The following is a 7,274-nucleotide window of genomic DNA, read 5'->3' as shown; positions in this document are numbered from 1 at the left end:
AGTGACTGGTATTAATATTTATCGCTGGGATGTTTGGATTCAGCGAGTGGAAATGGAGAAGCTGTTTATTTCAGGGGATCTTGGGCTCCTTTTTGTTCTTTCTGTCCCCTCCTTCCTTCAGTCCCAGACCCCATCGGCTGCTGCTGAGCCCTTTTCCGCGCCTCCCAAGGTGATGCTCTAAAGCCTTGGTTGTGGGGGGAGTCTCGTGGCGTGCACAGGGCTTGTCGCTTCCTGCGTGGCCGTGCCGTGGGAGCAGCAAAAGCAGAATTTTGCTGTTGGGAAGTTCTGTACCTCGTCACCCATCTGGGAGCAGCCACCAGAGCAAACTTGTTGGATCAAATATATGTATTTTAATGGTTTTATCTAACTGACCCCTTTATGACTCTCTTTATCCCTGGCATTTAAAGCTTGTTACTTTCTCCTTATCTCCAGAGATGAGCCTTGGCTGAACTCTTCTGGCTGAAGACTTCAAGCTAAAGTCTCGATTCAAGGGACAGTCCCTTTTGGAGGTCTCCTGTGGTGTCAGAGCTCCGTGAATGTCCCCAGACCGGGTCTGTAGGTGCCCTTCTAGCTGGGGAAAAGGGTTTAAGTGCTCTAGGAGCCCCCTGAAGTATCTCAGTATGGGTCCTTGGTACAGGGCATGGCCAATGCGGAGGGATCTCCTCGGTGCTCAGTTGAAGTGATTCTTCAGACCCGAGGGACAGTTTAGCTCAAGCGTGTGTAGGGCTGCAGTGAGTGATTGAATTCAGAGAGGTCTCTAGGATGAGGAGGAAAGCGAGTCATCTCTTCTGGATGACCTCGGGTCCTAGGTGCTTTCCAGGCTTCTCGTTACAGCATCAAACACATCACCAGAACTCGTGCTTAATTAGAGGTGTTCTGTAATGCACGTAGGGCCTGCACAGTGGTGGGCAATGTGCGTGACAACAAAATGCCCCAGCAAGGAGCTGTGTGGGCTCTGGGTACTGATGAAATGAGCAGGACTGTCCTCTCATTGTGGCTCTCCATAAGCAGGCGGGAAAGCTTGTTCTGGTCGTGTTGCTGGAGGGAACCATGTCTGTCTGTCTCCCCCATGGCCCTTTGGCTCTGCTGAGGAGGGACATTAAAAGGAGTATTGCAAGGTGTGAAGGGAGTGGTGGTGGGAGCTTACTGGTGGCAGGAGAGGAGCTTGGTGAGCACCACCTCCAGTGGCCCCTCATTCGGCTGGATTTGTGTCCGGGGTGCAGCTGTACCGTTTCCCCCACAGCTGCACGCTGTACGTGTTGGTGCAAACAGCTCTTGGGGTCAATCTGCAGCTCGCAGGGGCTGCGTGGAAAGGCTCGTTTCTCTTCTGAGCTCTGTTTTCAGGGGACATGCAGGGACGTTTATCTCCGATCCGTCCACCAGCCCTGCTTGGAGCCAGCTTGCCGGTTCAGCAGCTACAGGGAGGACAGACCCAGCGGACACAAGCACAGGCACTCCCGCACATGGATGTAGCACATGGCTACATAAGGCTTGTTTCTCTGGGAAACCAGCCTAAAAGCCGTGGCACTTCACACCAGGGACCAGATCTGCTGATTAAGAGGCAGCTCTCCTTAAAAGGTCACTTTTCAGGTCAGAGCTGTGCTCGGAGTGAATCCTGATGGAATAGGGATGGATTCTGCTGTGCACCAAAGGGAGCCGAGCTCCAGTCTGTGCTCCCAATGGCTCGGGTAACTTAAAATACCAAAGACTCTTCTCCAATTTTCTTTCTACTGCTGGCATTATTGGCTTGGTCTGCCAGGGTGAATGTTGCATCACGTAAGACACATTATAATATTTTTTTTTCCTGACTATTTTACATCTGGCTAATTCCACTGAAGCAGCGGGGAAATGTGGAACCACCTTTGCAAAGCAGTACAAGTAAAGGCGGTGACAAAAGCATTCGTCAAGGATAAAAATAAAGCAGAGGGCTGAGAGCCAAGGTTTATGGGGAGACATGCTGTTTATTTAACCAGCATCCAGAATCTCTCATTAACTTACTGTTACCTCTACCTTACCCTCCCCTTCTGTCCTGCGACAACGTGTGAGAAAAAAAGAATGTTTCATCCTCGCCTTGTTTTGTCACTCGGATGATGCCTTTTCCCAGTTTTCTGTCTTGGAAGCGGTAGCATTCAGCATTTCCCTGCAAAGCTGAGTTCCATTGATTTAGCAGCTGAGTTCAGGGGAGGCAGGGGATGAAAACAAGTCCTAAATTTGGACCGAACCAAAGATAGACATGCTGCTAAATGGAAAACCAAAAACCCTGGAAGTAGAGCTCTGGATCAGCATGGTATTGCATTGAAATGTGTGGTGATGCTGATGGTTATGCTTGCTGCTGTATCGTGCCCTTTTATCTGTACTTAGGGCACGTGCAGGTGTCCTGGCTGGGGACGTGTGGAGCGTGGTGGCGGTCACCTCTTCCGTGGTATAGGCTGGTTGCCGAGAAAGGGGTGTTTGTGCTGCTAAATTCACTGGGGATAGAGTAACCCAGTGGGCAAAGGCATTGCAGAGGTTGGAGGCCAAATTGTGACCTCTGAAAGGGTCTGATCCTCCTCCCTGCTGATCATCTTGTTCCAACCCCCCTGCCATGGGCAGGGACACCTCCCACTAGACCAGGTTGCTCAAAGCCCCATCCAGCCTGGCCTTGAACACCTCCAGGGATGGGACATCCACAACTTGCCTGGGCAACCTGTTCCACCCTCACAGTAAAGAATTTCTTCCCGATATCTAATCTAAATCCCCCCCCTTTCAGTTTAAAACCGTTACCCCTCGTCCTGTCACCCCACTCCCTCATAAAGAGTCCCTCCCCATCTCTCGTGTAGCCCCCTTTAGGTACTGGAAGGCTGCTATACTGGTGCTCATTGCTGTAACTTGCCCTTTTTTTTCATTACCATGTGGACAAGTACGTGGCTGAAGACATCTCCAGCTGTGGGTCATGCTGGCAAGGACCTCTTGTGCCATGTCAAACTGATTCTGCTAGAGGAGGATTTTCTGGACGTCCTTCTCAGCCCCTTCTCTGAGCGGTGCCCGGTGCCCACCCTGGCTGCAGAGCACCCTCCAGCCTGGCTTCGGGTGCGAGGGCAAAGGGTCTCTGCAGCAAAGATGCTCTTCGTGCAGCTTAGGAGGACCTCTGTCAGCTCTCCGGGGCTCTGGGGAACAGCTTGTGCCTATTTAGAAACCAACGGACGTGCTAAGAGGATGTGGTCACCAGCAAATCTGAGGCCCCAAACCCGTTCTTTCGCTTGTAGCACAGCAAGCCCTCTGCACTTGCGTGGCGTTGTACAATTTGCTGTTGAGCCTAAAGGGCCCGTAGCCTCCTTTCCCCATGTTTCTGGGGCAGACAGCAAAGGAAACGAGGTGTTAAACCCAGTAGGAGCTAGAACAGGGCCCTGCTCAGCCTTGATACCATCGGAGAGGAAAAGGCCTGCCAGCAATCCCACTCACCAGCTGCCGTGTGGAAAATCCTGGAGTGGGCTGAGATTCAGGAAAAGGTACTAAAATCTGTCTTTGCGGGTGACAGGGTCTCTAACTAGGCCATCTCCTGAAGCAGGAGACTGAGCAGAAGTGGAGCCAAGTCCAGAAGAGGAAAAGGCTGGAGTGATCCAATCCTTACTTCTGTTTCCAAAGGTAGAATATAGATCAATGGATTGGAAAAGGGAGTGGCAGGAGTTTCCTCCCTCGGCACCTTCCTCCTGGGCACGGCTGGAGGGATGGGGTCGGTGTTCAGGAGAGTCACTTGTTGAGGGGTCCCCTCCTGCTGCACCCCTCTGGGGCAGTCCCTGTACAACCAAGGCACGGTCACCACCACTGCTCTCCCGCAGCGAGGGTCCAGCCTGGCAGGGTGGGGGGGAGTACCCACGAGAAATGGGATCACCCACTGGCACATCCTTCTCTCATTACGGTTTTCCCCAAAAGATGCTCTGCTGCTGTCTTACCCGATAGGGCAGCATCTGTGGCTGGCAGGGGTGGCTGCTGCCCCGGGAGGGAGGCGAGCGGGAGGATGAAGGACAAACCACTGCCTAATCCTAGTAAAAAGCCTCTTCCTATCTCGGCTGGTTTCATTTCTGTTTTCTGGCCTGAATCCAGGCTGGGTTGGGGCCAGGACACTTCTTCCTAGCCCTGGTTTCTTGTCTAGTTCCTAGACCAACTTCTCCTTTGGCTGGCTGGATGCTCTTCTGCTGGCCGCTCCTCAGGAGGACCTTCCGCATGGGCCAGGCTAACCTCTGTGTGAAAGAGGAAGGGAAGGTCCTGGCCCCACACGCGGGGAGTGGTGCAGCTTGTGCAAGTGTCTATCACAAGACAGGAAGAGTAGGAGTCAGACTTTCCCAAGTCTCAAGTTAGATCTCTTTCTGGCCGCCGCGATGAGTGTGGGTAGGCTGATGTGTAGGACAACAAAAGCTCTGTGTCGGTAGATGCAAGCAGAATAGTTTTGAGAAGGTCCCAAATCTTCTTCTCAGCAAAGTGAAGTGATAATTTTTCACAGTGTTGTGAGAACTTTGCTGAAATTTTCTTTCCTGGAGAGGAAAGGGGTTCACAGCATCCAAGGTCGCTGTCAGGAGGGCCTTCAAGCTTGAATTATGGTCATGCAGCTCATCAAAAGAGGAGGAGGCACAACTCATCAACCCCGTGGTTATTTGCCCTGCGCAGAGGCTGCTGCTGTCCTTTTTGGAGGTCATAAATATTGCAGTCAACTCAGGCAAGTGGTTGGCCAGTCGTGTCTCTGGGGAGCCAGAAAGTCTGTCAGATCCCCACCGTAGGGAGCTGCTCTCTGTTCAAAGTGGCGTTGAAAAGGGCTGTTCATCTCTGACGGCTCTGCTGGGGCCAAAGTCTGGCCTCCTATGTCAGCTGGACCGGAGATGTCCTGTCCATCTCCCGGGGAGGCAGCTGAGGGATGGATGCTGAATTGTCCCTGGGTGGGTAACTGTGACCATCTCACCACCACCGCTGAAGGAAGCGGCAGGCTGGATTGTGAACCCCTCAGCCAGCAGCAGCCCAGAAAAACCTCGAGCTTTGGCTCTTGCTCAGACTGTCATATGCTTGAACTCAAGGAACGTTTTCTCCCTTGCCAGAGAAGGAGCAAAGCCACCCTCTGGTTCAGTGTTAGTCAAGACCATCACCGCTTTCCCTTCTGCCCCAGCACTTTCGGTTCCTGGGCTGGCTCCTGGTGGGACGGGCCTCCTGCCCTGGCCATGGCCGTGACTCTTGGGCAGCTCCTCCCCACGTGTGACGCACTACAAACAGTGTCCCCAGAGGATCTAAGGAAGGAGCACTTGTTACCAGGAAGGACAGGTCTCTCGGATGCTTTTTTGAAGCCGCCGTGCCCTGGGAGGGGGCAGGGCTGAAGTAATGTGTTCCCGGAGCAGGAATGCGCTGGAAGTCTGGAGGAAAAATGGCTATGGAAATAATAACAACAGCGACAATCAAAATAGGTGGGATCAAGCTCAACACAAAGACAACGCGTTGGCCGAAGCAGGCATCTGTTTCCGTGGAAAAAGTCATCTGCTGCTCTGATGAGCCTGCACCACTCCTTGCCTTTGGGGAGCTGGGAGGAGGAGAAGACAGGAGGAACGGAGGTGGCTCAGGACACTGGTGGCCAGACCTGGCTGTGCCTAAGCTAAAGGCAAAGCTCAATGCCTTGGTGTGCACCTAGGAAAAAACAAGAGAGCTCTTTCCCCTGTTCTGGGGCAGGGGCAGCTACAGCTTTTGTGAACCTCTGGGCCGAGCTGAACCTCCGTGGGATGAAGGCATCAGCAGATACTTCCTGCAAAGTATTAGGGTATCATGTCAGGTTTGTCCCTATTCAGCTTGGTGGACTCTGAGGTGACAGGAGGAACCACCTGTGGTTAAAAACAGGTCAGCCCCAAACAGCAGCAACCCCCATGGGGTTGTGGCCCTGGATTTGTGGCCTGCAGATGGTTGGTCTGGAAATATAGCTCCAAAGGTGCTGTGCCCTGCATGCTGGCACTATTCCGTTATGGCTGGTGATGGTGGCAGCCTTCACCACCTGCCAAGCTAAGTGTCCCTGAGCCCAGCCCAAATCCAGCTGGGTGCCTGGGTTCCTGGTAGTGGGTGCACTCGTGTGCTGGGACCCCACTCACTGCAAGCAGTGCAGTCCCCTGCTGCCAGCTCCTCGCATCTGGTGGGTGCTGACCTGCCCTGACCACCCCCTGGTTGTCCTGCAAGACCTCGTGGGGGCAGAGCCATGTCCCCCTCCCCTGGGCTGCCTTCTTGTCACCTGTAGAGTGATGTCCGGGCTCAGAAACCATCACTCAGTCCTGCAGGTCTTGCAAGCCCCCACTGGTGGGGGGCTGGGGGCTGCCCCATAGAAACACCACCCAAACGGTGGGGTTGGGGCTTAGTTCCCGGCACCCATCCATCAGCTCTGCTGTAACGGCAACGCCCTGCTGTCTGCTGGAGCTGCAGCCTTCACAAAAATAGGAGCATCCCCAAACAGTCCCGAGGTCCTAATGTGACGCTGCCAAGGGTTTCTGCTGGGCTGCTGCTTCCAGCCTGCGCAAGCATCGGCCCAGCTGGGGATTAAACAATATCCTTTAATAGGAACGGCGTTTCTAGCGCGGAGAGACAGGAGCATTCCCCATTGAGAGCTCGCACGCAGGCAGCCCCCAGGCCGCGGGGGGACCGGGATGCCCTGATTTGGAAGTCTCTTGCTCGACCCAACTACTCAAAAGGCGGCTGTTTCCTACGCTTGGGCCAAGGGAGATTTTTTTTTTTTTTTTTTTACTTAGAAGATTCCTCGCCTGCTCAGCGTAGAGGGGGACTCAAAAGACGCCAGCTCACGCTCCTGGCCTCCACCGAACATGACTTTGACCTACAGCAGATGCAGGGGTTACCACCAGCTTGTCAGAGCCTCCTCGGCATGCGGGGCCAGGGCTCTCCAGCGCTGCCATTTATGGGGCTCCAGCCGTCGCCCTGATTAGATAGTGCTCGCCCGGCGCGGGGCAGCCATCCCTCCCGGGCCTCACGGCCATGCCTTGCTCCTCAAAGGCCACCCCGGGGTCCTGCCCGGGGGGGAAGGGGGCTGCTGAAACTCTCGCCAGTGAAAACAGGAGCTGTCTTTTAAAAATAAGCTGAGAAAAGAGCCAAGCTGGAGAGCATCCCTCCTGTTTCCATGAGAACGCAGAGAATGCCGCCTGCCAGGGCAGCGCCACTCTGGTCCCAGCTTTCTGACCCCGCTTTTGCTCCACAAGGAGATTTCTCTCAACCTCTTCCCTATTTTCACCCCCTTTTCTTATTGAGGCTCCTTCAGGTGGACTCTT

This window comes from Numenius arquata, chromosome 6 (genome assembly GCF_964106895.1).
Source record: "Numenius arquata chromosome 6, bNumArq3.hap1.1, whole genome shotgun sequence".
NCBI lineage: Eukaryota > Metazoa > Chordata > Aves > Charadriiformes > Scolopacidae > Numenius > Numenius arquata.
This window is presented reverse-complemented; position numbering follows the sequence as displayed.